The 14,692-nt window shown below is 36.7% G+C and overlaps 2 pseudogenes; both read left to right on the forward strand.

Annotated features, from left to right (window-relative positions):
• The first annotated feature begins 323 nt into the window (after positions 1-323).
• On the forward strand, positions 324-3,949 carry LOC120206997 (annotated as a pseudogene).
• A 2,339-nt stretch (positions 3,950-6,288) lies between these two features.
• Positions 6,289-7,223, forward strand: LOC120206938 (annotated as a pseudogene).
• Positions 7,224-14,692: the final 7,469 nt, after the last annotated feature.

Genomic DNA, 14,692 nt, shown 5'->3' on the forward strand with positions numbered 1-14,692 from the left:
TAATTAGCCTAAGCTATTCTTTAAAAGCCTAAGCTCGAATTAATCACCCACGTTTGGAGAACAGTGGGCTATTTCTTTTTTCTTGTAAGACAATGGTTGATAGAAATAATTTGGATTGTATCAATTTAGAATATATTAAAGCTAATTAATTAGTTGAAAACTAGATCAAAAGAACTTATAGCTTAGGCTTTTAAAAGAATGTACTCTGCATTTCTTTTAAGGAAAAAAAACCTAAGCATGAACTTGTTGTTATAATTTTAAAATTGGTGCGAAGAGGAAATTGCTTTTAGTTGAGCATGAACTTATGACTTGGTATAATGCAGGATTCATGCGAGTTACCTCGAGGTGTAAACCAACGTAGAAGATATCAAAACAGGAGGAGCTCCGCTGAATTCTGGAGAGTGTGCCTTCAAGAGTTCTTTGTAAAGGTGCTGTAGACTTAATGATGTAATATTGTCCTTTGTAAGTTAAGCACAAGTATATTTGATTTGTAATTGCCGTTGCAACTTTCTGTTTTCGTGTTCATCTCTTAATATCCATTGTCTAGGGGGACTTAATTTCTTTGTAATGGCAAAAGTGGTGGCTTGAATCACTGGCACCCTACTAGTTTTGTCTTTTCCAGGTTCAAGAGATAGATAAGAATATGAGAAGCTGGATAAGCTACTCAAAAGCTTTAGGTATCTTATATCTTTATTGATTCCTTGTATTATATCAAAGTTTTTGATGAATTTTAGAAAATATTCCATGTGAACTTCAAGGATCCCTCTGTTTTTTATCCTCTTTATGGAAGCACTATATTTTTATGGAAGAGCTGAACTTTTTTGTTTGGATCTTTCTTGAGCTTTGATATTAGTTTATCTCTGTCCTGATTTAAAGTTTGTTCAGCTTTGTGAAAGCACTATCATCCTACTCTCCCTAGCCATAAAACCTATTGTGAAGAAATCTATTTAGGTTCAAATTCCACTGTAGTTTTCTAAGTTTGTCCTCGTATTGTTTCCTGATCCATGCCAAAGAAAATTGTACATAGTGATACTTATCGGTTGAACTTGCCTAACATGATTGCTGGATGTTTTGTTAGTGATGATCTTGTAAGCTACAGTATTGACCTATTGATTATGACGTTTGGATGCCATTTTCTTTCAAATATTTTATGCAGGAAGCACATGAGGAATCAGGGAAATAACAAAGGGTTCTGCCATGAAAGGTTAGCAGTATTCTTGCATGTCTCTCATACCGTCATAGTTCAGTAAAAGCTGCTGAGAAACAAATGCTGAGGTCTGTGCTTATATTTTTGTTTATCACTTTGCTATTGAGATATATAAATAAAAGCCGATTCTTTAATAACCAAATCTTGGTTATACGGTCTTGAACTTAGATCTCATGATGGATGCTATTTCATCTGTAGCCATCAAAGAGCGAATGGAGAGAAACGTTGCTGAAGTTGGAAGAATTGCTCATTTTGTAGAGGGGAAAATTGATGAACGGGACAGATGTAGGCTAATTACTGCTTTTATTTTGTTTATTTGCTGTTCATAGATCCTCATTTCATTTCTTGAAGTTGGACAGAATTTAGCCAATAGGCAGAAGCCTAGATGTGGAAAGGAACAAGTGTCGATCGGTCAAGAACGCAACAACTGTGTATTATACCATCCCTTTTTATTGTTTTGTAGTCCCTTTTAATAAATGATCGAACATTTTTGAGTATTTGTAAATGAATCTAAAATATGGTTAGCAGAAGTTATTTATTTTACTTTTGCTGCCGTGATTATTGATGAAATTTGACACGGTTTTAAGGATCCATGGCTACTTTCTTTCTCGGTGATTCTTCAAAAGAAATAATTGCTTCTACTTTTTCTCTTGCAATGTGAATGATTTTAAAATTCTATGGCCACTTTTGTTTCCACCTCCATTGGAATCCTTTTCAAGCTTTTGGACTTGCTGGAATTTATCATATCTTGTAACCATTCCATATAACAGCCATATTTTTGCTGCAGTGCCTGAAAAAGAAGTTGAAAGGCAAACTAGCTGAGTTTCAGGTTGGTCTGATATAGATATTTTAAGATGTTTTTGCTCAGTCGGTACTCTCATTCTCTTAATCTTACTTGGGTCTATGTACCTGCCATTGCAGATTCTTAATTAGGGAGAGAATCCAGCCAGAGTATCAGGAGGTTGTTGAGCGACGTGTTTTCACAAGTTAATGCTCATATTATGATTCCCGGTAAGGTCCCAATGACTGGAGCTAATATAATCTGCACCGGTTATTATGATTCCCAGTGACTGGCACAAGACCAGATGAAGAGGTATGACACTCTTCCCTTGCTGTATTATCAGTAACTCACTGACCTATTTAGCCAATGTCTGATTGTTGAACATTGTACAGACAATTGGAAGATTGATTGCAACCTGAGATAGCAAACAAATATTCCAGAAAGCATTCAGGAGCAGAGACGGGGCAAAGTTTGTCTTAATTTTCCTTATTGTTTCCTTTATACTAATAGAATAATAGTAGCTTCTTACTTCAGCAATTTCTCAAGCTAATACTTGTCGTTCATCCCTACACCCTTCCTTTTGTTTTATTTGACTGCATGGATTTTCAGTAATCTCTTCTAATACTGATCAGAAGAAATTGGTTATGGCTACATTAACTTTTGGTGCGTTTACAGATAATAAACACCGTGTTTGAAATTCAAGAGCGCCACGATGAAGTGTGAGATTTGGAGAAGATGCTTCTTGATTTACAGCAGGTACTTAATCAGCGTGTTGCCTTGTGGTGCTGCTTCGATTTGATCGAATAATCAAAATATCAAATTCAACTTGTACTTGCGAAACAAGAATCTTAGTAGTCTTGTTCATAGCGTTTTGGCATTTAATGTCATGGTGAAAAGCATATGCTACCTATGGACTTGACTCGGTACTCTTTGTTTGTATCCGTGTCCTGTGTGTGTGTGGCTTTATTTTGGTGTGATTTCCCTTGGAAATGTTTTAAATATGTGCAGTTGTTCAATATGAGCAGATGCATGAAAATACAGATCACCATAGGAATGAAGTTGCATCGAAGATCAGATTTTGGGAGGACGTATTTACAGAATACATTATCAGTAATTTTCCTCGTGCAGGTACTTGTGGATATGGAGGTTTTGGTCGACGCACAAGAAGAAGCTAGACAACATAGAAACTCAGGTTGAACTCTTTATAGAATCTTCGATCAACTCTATAATGTAGAAGCGATATAGTTAGTCCAGATCTTGAATGCGGTAGATCACGTGCTGTCAGGGCATGCCGAGTTGGTAAACGCGAGGAAGAATCAGAAACACCAGGAAGTGGACGTGCTATGTTATTACTCTACTCGTGATTATTGTAACTGTTGTCCTTGCTGTGTTCGGCCCTGGGAAATACACAGTGAAGAAGTTTAGCCATTTGTTGTGTGCCATTAATTTGTTTATATACATGCTATACATAACATATATGTATTTATGGATGTATGTATGTGTGATATTATGATTGATATTATAATCGTGAAATCGGGGTCATAACGATCTTGCTTTCGGCCTCATAATTATCGTCTTCAGCCGATTCAATGTCATCATTTCTAACCCCGGCCGACTGCATCCATTTGGGGCATTCATGTTCATCTCCATATAAAACCCTGACATCTTTGCCTTTTATTTGTTTCACAGTTTCAAGAGAAGAAATTCCACAAGAGTACTCGGAAGCGGATGCGATGGGAAAGCGTTCGGCTTTGATATATGCGCCTCTCAGGGGGTGGACGAAGGGGTCGGGACTGTGGACCAGCTCTATTCCTCTCTTCTTCAAGTTCAGCCTCGCTTTTACGACGAGGTACTTAAATGTATTTGGAGAAAGAGGTGTTTCAAGGCCAACCAAGTCCGACAACTCCGTCTCGCTGCACAAAGAAGTTCGGTCTACTACGTTTCCGAACATAGCACGTTGAGGGATCAGAAGACGTTGGCCACCAAAGGTTTGAGAACCTTTAGTTTTTCACTAATGATCCCTTGCCTGATCATATGTGCTCTTTGGTATTGTATAAGCTCTGTATGAACATCCTACAACAAGCACCAAATTACAAGGTGAAACAAACATTGACATGATATGCCGAAGTGTCCCTCTATGTTCGACTGATACAGATACGAGGACGGGTACAAGAACGAGAACGATAATTTTTAGAATTATAGAATACGACTACAATAAGGGTACGGTTAAAAATAAAATAAGTTTTAAATTTTGAAAGACATAAAAAGTCAAAAATATTCATTAAAGTTTATATTCCTCTTAAGTGAGTGGCGGAAGTAATAGGTACTTCAATTTCTTTCACAACAAGAAGATAAAATAGGCTGTCTAGACACATCAAAACTAAATGTTAGAGCAATAGAGTTTTGACACCGAAATTAATCCACTAGCTTTTCGGATCCGAAGAATATCTCTTTGTAATAGAAATGAAATCTTATTTCATACCATAATTTTAAAATGAGCCACCATTGATCCCCATAATAGTTAAAACAAATAATGCAATCCCTTTGAACAGCATCTTAGCTCATAAAAAGAAAGTTACTGGTTGGATGTTGAATTTAACACCCAATTCTCCATGTCAACATTCAACGGAAATGACATCAAAACAAATCAAACTAAAATATAATAAATAATTCTTTTACCTGGAATGTAGTATAAGCACCCACCGAAGATCAGACCACTTATTCAAGGTTGCTGCACACCGCACACTTGCATCACTATCTTTCCTTTTTTTTTATTAACATGAAATTATTATAAAGAAATATATGTTCGTAATATTCTCATTTGACAATTAACGTTCAAACACTCCTTGTAGATATCGCACTCAAACCCAAGATAACAATCATTCTTTAACTATTGAGATCGTTTAATGCATATACTAAGCTATATTAATTGCTCTTTATTGATGTAAGAAGAGAGGGTTTAAGAGAAAAAAAAAAAGAGGTTGCAGTGCATGATATTGATGGATATGAGTAATGGATGATGAGCTATTTAATGTGTAGGTGCAAAATATGAGTCAAGTGAAGCAATTGGTTTTTGGAGCTTACCTTTTGTGTTCATCTTATATTCTTGAACGTTATCTCCAACCCCTCCACGTGGCAAGCCTTGAGGCTCTCTTCCCAATTATTTATCTTAATTTGACTTGGTTTAAAGGGTGAGATCAAGACAAGGACTAGACACAACCCCACTTGCCCCAAGTTAGGTTGTCTGACGAAAATTATTCTTTTGTTGGTCATTAGTCTTGTCCTTAAAAAAGGTAGAATTTGTCTTGTAATGACATCAAGAATTCCACTAAAAAAATACATTAAATGTGGTTTGTTCTCTCTTAAGTTTTTTTGAGTTCGAGCAATTGTAATTATAAAATAATTACATGTTTAGTACTTTAATTGCGGGGAAACTACATAAACTTGAAATTTGGTTTGGTTGATTTATTCAAATAAACTTTATGTTTAATTTAAGGGTAAACTACATGTTTAGTATTTTAATATTAAGAATTTGTTTAAGTTCAAGCAATTGCAGACTAAATGTTTAATATTTCAATTATCACTTTTAGAGGAAATTACATAAACTTGATGTTAATTTAAGGGTAAGCTATGCATTTAGTATTTCAACAATAACTTTTATTTCGTTTTAGTCACCAAACTACTTTTATTTTAAAATCATAACTAATATTACATTTTGGTTTCATTTTGATTAAACATTGTTGAAAAATTAATAGTAATATTAACTTGTCACCATAAGATAATGTAATGTCATCATTAAATTTATTTAGTAAATGTCCCATCAACAGTTATGTTAATTTTTAATTGCAGGTGATCAAAATAAAACTAAATGTAACATTAAATATAATCTTGAAAAAATAATAGTTAGATGATCAAAACGGAACGAAATGATACTTGGGGTACTAAACCTATAGTTTACCCTTAATTTAATTGGTTAAAGTAATTATTATTTTCAAAATATATAAATTAACTTACAAAATTTGGTTGAACAATCACGGGTAAGATTTTTTTGCGAACCCTGACAAGTTCGTCCAATTTCTTATTAGTTTAATATTGCTTTTTTATATAAAAAAATACAAGTTGGGGAAGGGGCAGATAACACATTGCAGTGAAAATCAAAAGCAAGCACAAGGACTCGAAATTTAGAGTGTTTAAATCCGGATACCCGAAACACAGAATCTTGAGATTATTAGCTAAATTTCTGATACACATAAATCCCCTTTGTCCATTGATGCTCAACCAAGTTGATGCATACACCTTCTTCACCATTCATATCTTCTCTTGTGTCTGTTGGCAATGGAGATCCAGTTCCAGCAACAAAAGCATCAGAAATCAAGTATCCCTGTTAGCAAAGGGAGCAAATTCAAGGGAAGAAACAAAAGCAACCTTAAGGTTAACAAGTTTGTTGGTGTAAGACAAAGGCCTTCTGGTAAATGGGTGGCTGAGATCAAAGACACGACAAAGAAGATCAGGATGTGGCTTGGCACCTTTGACACTGCTGAAGACTGCTAGAGCTTACGATGAAGCCGCTTGCCTTCTCCGCGGTTCCGATACTCGTACCAACTTCGTCACTCACGTGTCCTTCGATTCTCCTCTTGCGTCCCGGATTCGGAATCTACTTAACAGAAAGAAGGGAGGAGAGGAACAGCAAAGTGTTCTAGTCTCACCTCCCACAGCAACAAGTTTTAGCCCCAGCCCCAGCCCCAGCATTAGTAGTTCCAATAGTGGAGGAGGCTTAAGTAATGACAATTCTTCTCCTATCGAAATCGTTCAAGATATGCAGCTTTTCGACAACGCATACAAACCTGACATGAGCAACTGCACAAGGGAATTTGAGTCCGGAGCTTCTGAATCGGATTTTTCTTCTACTTGTGAAACAGTGTTCGATAGGTTTCTTTACACGCAAGAAATCATGAATTTGCCAAAGAATGTTGTTTTTCCCGAGGAAACTGGCTCCGAGTTGACGGAGTTCGAGAGGATGAAAGTCGAAAGACAAATCTCGGCTTCACTTTATGCTATGAACGGACTGCAAGAGTGTATCGAAACCATCCATGATTCCACCGAAGCATTGTGGGATCTGCCACCGTTATCCTCTTTGTTTTCCTGAGTTCTAAAACATGATCTTCATTTGGTATTTGCTTCCTTTTCTCCTTGTAAAATCAAGAGAGTAGATGACTTAGGGTCAATTGCATGTTATAACAGGCAGTGATTAGAAGTGATCTCCATTTTGTAAAATGTCAACTGTTCTTTTGGAAGGTCTCATTCATCTCTGAATACAAAATGTCTAAGAAATCATGCTGATTTAATTATAATGAATCTCGGTCCTTGTAGAAATTTAAGATCTTGAGTTTGAGTCACGTGGAATAGGAGGAATATTGAAACAGTGATTGATTGACAGTTTTCTCTATTTTTATGTAGATGTAGATGTTAGATTAGATGTAGATGTCGATGTAGATGATATATCATACAGTCATTCTATGCTCCTCTTAATGTGGTTTGGGTACTTTGAAGCAGTTTCAAATCATTGCACAATGATTATCTAAATCAATCAATTAGCATTCAATTGGTAATAGTTTTAGTCCATTAATCCATCCAATAGCATTCAACTTAGGATAGTGTGATGATCGGTTTGTACAAGGTCCGGGAATGATTTTACCGTCTTACGGCCGAAAGGCTGAATTACTAACAATTCTAGCTTATTGGAGGCAAGTGACAGCCTGCTATCCGAAATGATGAATGGGTTTGGAGTTAGCTCACACTGATGGGGTTACGACCCTGAGAATCTAGAATTTGCTGATAGTTGGGTGACTAATGGTAACCTGTTTTTATGTTTGCTAAACTGCTGCAACTTGAATTATCTAATTGTTGTCATGACCTACAAAATGAACCTTTTAGATGATAAGGACATACCAGAGACCAAGAGTAGCAAGGTATGGTCACCAACTATTAAGATAGAAGAGGATAAGGCTCTAGTTATAGTGTTATCTGTTCTCTTTACAGACACTTCAAGTTTTTAATGAAAATCAATTGATTTCGTTGTTACTCGAGTCTGGGGCGAGCATTATGTCTGCATATGTGCTGGAAACAAGTGATTTAAGAAAAACGGAACGGTATCGGAGACTGATTCAATCGAACACAGTCATGTCACAATGTAGAAGCTTTATTAAACGTTGAGAGGTAACATTTCAAGGTAAAGAGCCATTCAAATGAAGTACAGGGACTAGTTTACAACAATAGAAAATATAGCTGATGGAGTAAAATGAGATTGAAGTACATGGTACACCAGGATGTTTGATTTGATGAAATATGGATCTAGTAATCTTTTGGTTCTTCTTCATCTTCACCGCCCCGACTTCCTCGTAGTCTTTCTCGAGAGCGGCGAGATCTTCACGGGCTTCGGAGAATTCACCTTCCTCCATTCCTTCACCTACATACCAATGAACAAATGTTCTCTTGACATACATGAGATCAAATTTGTGGTCCATTCGGGAGAAAACCTCGGCCATGGCTGATCATACACACTCCACGTTGTAATCGAGAAAGATCACCTCCCGGTACCACTTCGGGTGGCTGATAGTTGATACCTCACTTGAAATCAGGACACCTGAAAAAGAGAAGCACCAGAATCATTTAGAAGGTGAAATTCATGTTTTCGAGTTCGAACTAAAACGAAACAGATGTATACAAACTGAACTGTCTGCGTAGTTTGATGGTAGTGATAGCTGCTTATCGACATTCTTGGGTACATCAAACAACATGCCATTTTCTTTCTCTGATAGCAGGTCAGTTTACGGCATTAAAATTTAAATAGTTCTAAGCCCAAACAACGGCCTATTAGCTAAGTTTGTTAGAGCGTAATAACGCAAAGGTCGCAGGTTTGAAACCTGCATGGCCCAAGTTATTTTATATTTTCTTGAACGGTGCCGTTTTCTTTCTCTGTCTTTCAACCAATTTTTCCAAACGGCGTCGCTTCCTTTTTAAGGCCTGCACGCAATTGAACTCCCATTTTCGTATGTTATATTAGAATAAATATATTAATGTTTTTATAAAGAGAAAATAACCTCAGTGACCAAAAATGCCTTATAATATACGATTTTAACCAACTTTTTTTGGATTTGCAAAAATGACCAACAAAATCGCAATGCGAAATAAAAATCGCAACGCGATCTTTAGAATCGCAAATCAGTTCCCAGAATCGCAATGCGATAGTACAAATTCGCATTGCGATTTTCCAGAATCGCAACGCGAATATGAAAATCGCAACGCGTATCCGTAAATCGCAACGAGAATACGTAAATCGCAACGCGGAAATCGCAACGAGAATACGTAAATAGTAATGCGTATCCGTAAATCGCAATGCGAATACGTAAATCGCAATGCGAATACGTAAATCGCAATGCGAATCTGTAAATCGCAACGAGATTCTGACTATCGCAATACTGAATTTCAAATTCGCAACTCGATTTCTGAATTCGCAACAGGTTTTAATTTCGCAACACAAATGTTTTGGGTATATAACTACGCAGCAGCAGCAACTCATAACCTAAATCCCTAAATCGCAACTCATTCCATCTCCATCTATCACTCTCTCCGGCGACATCTGTTCCTATATCCAACGACATCCTTCCCCATCCGGCAACAGGTTTTAGTTTCACAGCTCGTTTGTTTAGTAAATTAATTTACAATAATGAAATCATCTAATGTTGATCATGTTTGGATAGATTTGTGTTTGGAGGGTCATGAGAGAATGTTCATGGTGTTTACAATATATGCCTTTACCCATGAATCTTCAACTAAAACTGTCATTAAAAAAGTTAACTTATGAAACTCTAATGTTACGTGTTGCAAATAAACTGAATTTAGAGCCCCTAAGTGGATTTAGGCTATCTTATCAGAGAAATGGTAAAGTTTATTTGTTAACCGACAATGAAGATGTTGAATGATTCATTGCTTACATTAGTGTTTCAAGTGATGATGTTACATTGTATGTTGTTGAACCTAGAAGTAGTGAAGTTGGGTCAGTAGCGGGTAGTAATCAACTAAGTTTTTCAACCCCAGTTTATGGTGCTCAAAATTTAATGGTTCCACCACAATTTCATCACCAAGCAAATATTGTTTCACCACATTTCCAATACCAAACACAATCTCAAAACCCACAACCTTTCCCTAATCCAAATCCCAATCAACTTTCAGCACCAAATTCCGGTTTTTCGTATTGACCAGTTAGACGATGATGAGCCAACAGAAAAAATTGTGAGTACTAGTCAGTATTCGAAATTTGATCTGGTCAATACCCAGACTTTGATCTTGGTCATACTCGGATTTTGATGATTTTTCAGAAGAAGAAACAGACCCTGCGTGTAATGATTTTGATATTGGTCAATACCCGAATTTTGATGATGAAACAGCCGTTGCCGAGGAAGATATTGTTGATGATAATGAGGAGGAAGTTACGACTGTAAATGAACATGTTGAACATCCATTCTGTAATTCATATAACACTGAAGAAGAAAAAGAAGAAGAAGAAATCCCCAAAGAAAAGTCCCCGAAGAAAATGCCACGGGAGTATAACTGGAATATGCCAGAATTACTTCAGATACCGGAAGAAGAGTTGGTAAAGATAGCAGTTGATTGTTACACAAAAATTATTCGTATCAAGAAAGATGATTGTTTTGATACAAAGGAAGACTTGAAGATAGCTTTGTATACGAAATGGTGGAAGATGGCTATCAACTAAAAGTTAACAAATCAAGCAAATATCGTTTCGAAACAAGGTGTATGATTGACAAAAATTGTATGTGGCGTATGATTGCAAAGAGGATAAAATATTGCGAAATGTTTCAAGTTAGGAATTTTATTGATAAACATACATGTTCAAGAACCTAAGTTTTTCCTCACCATAGACAGACAAACAAAAAGGTGTTGGGTGGTTTTCTGGCTGAGTTAATGTTTTTGAATGGTAGGGTATATCGGGGACATGAAATTATGACTGACATGAATGCTCGGTTCAAGATTAGTATCTCATATTCTCAAGCTTGGAGAGCCAAATGTTATGCCTTGGAATTGTTGAGGGGGTCGCCAGAAGCATCGTTTGCCCAACTGCCGGCTTATTGTCACAATTTAAAGCTGAAAAATCTTGGGTCGGTAACTCATATCAAAACAGATAGAGATGGATGCTTTGAGTTGCTGTTTATCGCCATTGGTGCTGCGGTTAGTAAATCAATATAATTTTGTTGACTCATTTTTGTTAGTTACATGCATTTCATATTTAAATGATTATATTTCTTGTGTATATGATTTTGTAGATTCGTTCGTTTATTAATTGCATGCGTCCAGTTATTATAGTTGACGGAGCACATTTAAAAGGTCGATACCTTGGAGTAACTTATTAGCAGTAGCCATGGATGCTAACAATGGGATACTGCCAATAGCTTACGTGGTTGGCAAATCTAAAACCTCTGATTCATGGACATGGTTTATGGGGCATCTTAGGGATTGCATAGGTCCTATTAGCAATCTGACAATCATATCCGATAGGGCAAACTCAATTGACAACGCTGTTAGAATGTGTTTCCCAGATGCTTTTCATGGACTTTGTGGTGTTCATTTGTATAGAAATCTAAAATCAAGGTCTGCTGGTATAAAAAATCTCAAATGGACATAGTGGAAGGCTGTAAAAGCTTATCGGGAAGTGGATTTTAATAAGCATATAAACTGTTTAAGACGTGTTTTGCCTCAGTGTGCTCAAACACTAGAAGATGTCGGATTTGAAAGATGGTCAAGAGTACATCAACTTGGAGCAAGATATGGTTTCATGACGTCTAATAGTGCAGAATCAATCAACGCTCTAAGTCGTCATTCCTGGAAATTACCCATTACTATGTTAATGGAGTTTTTTCGAGCCTCTATTCAACAGTGGTACTACAAGAAAAGAAACCATGCATGTATTATTTCTTTAAATTCATAACTTATCATATATTTTACTAAGTATTATTTATTTAAATTTACAGGAACATTGGAACATCGTGTTACACCATGGACAGAAAAAAAGATAACGAAACGTGTTGTGAAGTCAACGTCATGGAGAGTTGAACCATGTTCAAACACTTTGTTTGAAGTACTGGATAATAACTTAAATGGGCTTGTCGATCTAAATGCAAAGACGTGTAGTTGTATGAAATGGAAAACATCTGGTTATCCGTGTGGCCATGTTATAAAAGTTTCTCTTCATCTAAACCAAGATGATTCAAGCGCATACGCTATGGATTGCTACACTACAGAAGTATATCGACAGACTTATGGCGAGATTGTCTACCTTATTCCACATCCTTCTGAGTGGGACATACCAGATGACTTACAAACAGTTTTGCCACTAGCCATGGACAGAAGGCTACCTGGCCGACCAAAGAGTCACGATCGTATACCATCTAAGGGTGAAGAGAAGAAGAGATCGGCATGTAGTCGGTGCAAGGAAAGTGGTCATACAAGGTTGACATGTGGATCACCAGTGCCATCACAATCATCTTTTCCTCTACCAAAATATGGATCCTCATCAAAATCCAAAGCTCATATGGTGTCAAGCAAAAGGCAATCAAAATCGCAATCATCTTTAAAATCCCAATCACAACCGGCTTCACCTTTTGGGACTGTTAACTTAGGTGATTTTTAAATGCAAACGTTGTATTATATGGATTTTATGTGTGAACTTTTAACATTTTCAGTTAGGCATGTATTAGTAACTTGATTTTGAAAATTGCTATAATATGTTCAGTTGTTATCACTTATTAGGCATTCATTTGACTATCGCAACACGGAAATGACGTTCGCAATCATCTTAATGTCTATCGCAACGCAGAAATTACTATCGCAACGAGAGAATCGCAATGCGAAATGAAAATCGCAATGTGAAAATCGCAACGAGAGAATCGCAATGCAAAATGAAAATCGCAACGAAGGAATCGCAATGCGAAATGAAAATCGCAACGCGAATTTAGTTTCGTGTTGCGATTTTAGTTTCGCGTTGCGATTTTAATTTCGCATTGCGATTCTCTCGTTGCGATTTTCATTTCGCATTGCGATAGTCATTTTTTCCTTCAACATAATGCAGATTGAAATCAACAAAATCAACCATTACATTTCAATCAATTAAACAAGAACAAATAAGAATTATGTTCACATCAATTAAACAAATCAACTTTTACAAATCATCTTTTACAAATCAATTAAACAATAAAAAAATAAGCAATAATTCTTATTTCCTCATCTACTATTAAATCAACTTTTGCAGCCATACATCATTTTCACGCAGCTCACTTCTGAGATTAACCTGCAGAAACCAAACATTTGCTCAAACAACACTTTCTACACATCTAAAACCTACAAACAACAAATTATTGAATTCTAGGTACTTAACCAAACATTTTCAAACCAAAAGCCTATAAACTTACCAATTGTTTATGGACACTTTCATAACGCGGATGCAGGTAGGCAGCGTCTCGCATATATCGCTCTAGCCATAAAATGCCGAAACCACAAGCCTACTGCACCTCTATCTCTATCGATGGGAGGTATAAAATGTGTACTTTCTGTCGTCAAACGCTCCAAGCACATCCATACGAGAGGACCACAATCCCCTCTGGCTTCCTTCGTTTGTTGTAGTGCAGTTTCGTCTCTGCTAACTATAATATTGAGCTTCTTTGGCTTCTTGTTTCCAGAACGAGTCCAATAATTTATCGCATCCAAGAATTTAGCCAAATGAGAGCTCCATCCCTTAATAATATCTCTTAAATCAGCCAATGATATGTAATTTATCATGCTGTCATATACTATTGCCTTAAGGGATGGGGAGTTGAAGCTCGACGAGAAGCGAATGTTTACTTTCCAAAACAGGGATAAACACCTGCAATCATAAGTAATAATTCATTCATTTGCGCACTTATTTATGAATACCTTTAAACTCAAATCTAAAATAAATACTAACCTTATCGACCTCCCACTATGCAGGATAAATTTTAGCTTGTCCATTGCCCAACGCAAATGATTCATCTCGTTGATTCTTCAAGTGAACGGCGTTAAAAGACGTCAGCATAATTGTATATCGTGTATTTCTTTTATTTTTCTTAAGTTTCCTAATTATTAGAAGACATGACACCCACACATCGATATGCTGTTTTACAAAAAAAGACATATATTAGTGACTTACATAAATTTAAAAAAAATAATCAAATTGAAATATAAGAAAAATATAAGACTTACCCCTCCATCGGAATAGCCATTGTCTTCGACCCCTAATAATACGCCCCACCAAGACCGATCAAGCAACAAATATATATCATCGTTGAGCTTGCATATGTCAGTGAAACACCCCTGGCTCCGCTCATGTAGATAAAAATCAACTGCGGTCTTAGCCCAAAGGGTGTTATCCAGAATTGTGTCCGGTAGTTGTCTCCTCTCCACTTCAGATACCGGAATGGTACTGGCCGGTAACTCATACGAGAGCCAACTCTTATCCATCATGTTCGGCATGTCAGAGGGTTTCTCAAGAATCTTACATATGACGCCATATGAATCAGGCTCTTGAATGGTGGGAGGGACCTCTTCAACGATGACAGTGGCCTCTTGAACGGTGGGAGGGGACTCTCGAGGAATGATAGGGGCCTCTTCAA

This window comes from Hibiscus syriacus, unplaced genomic scaffold (assembly GCF_006381635.1).
Source record: "Hibiscus syriacus cultivar Baekdansim isolate YM2019G1 unplaced genomic scaffold, ASM638163v2 tig00014213_pilon, whole genome shotgun sequence".
Taxonomy (NCBI): Eukaryota; Viridiplantae; Streptophyta; class Magnoliopsida; order Malvales; family Malvaceae; genus Hibiscus; species Hibiscus syriacus.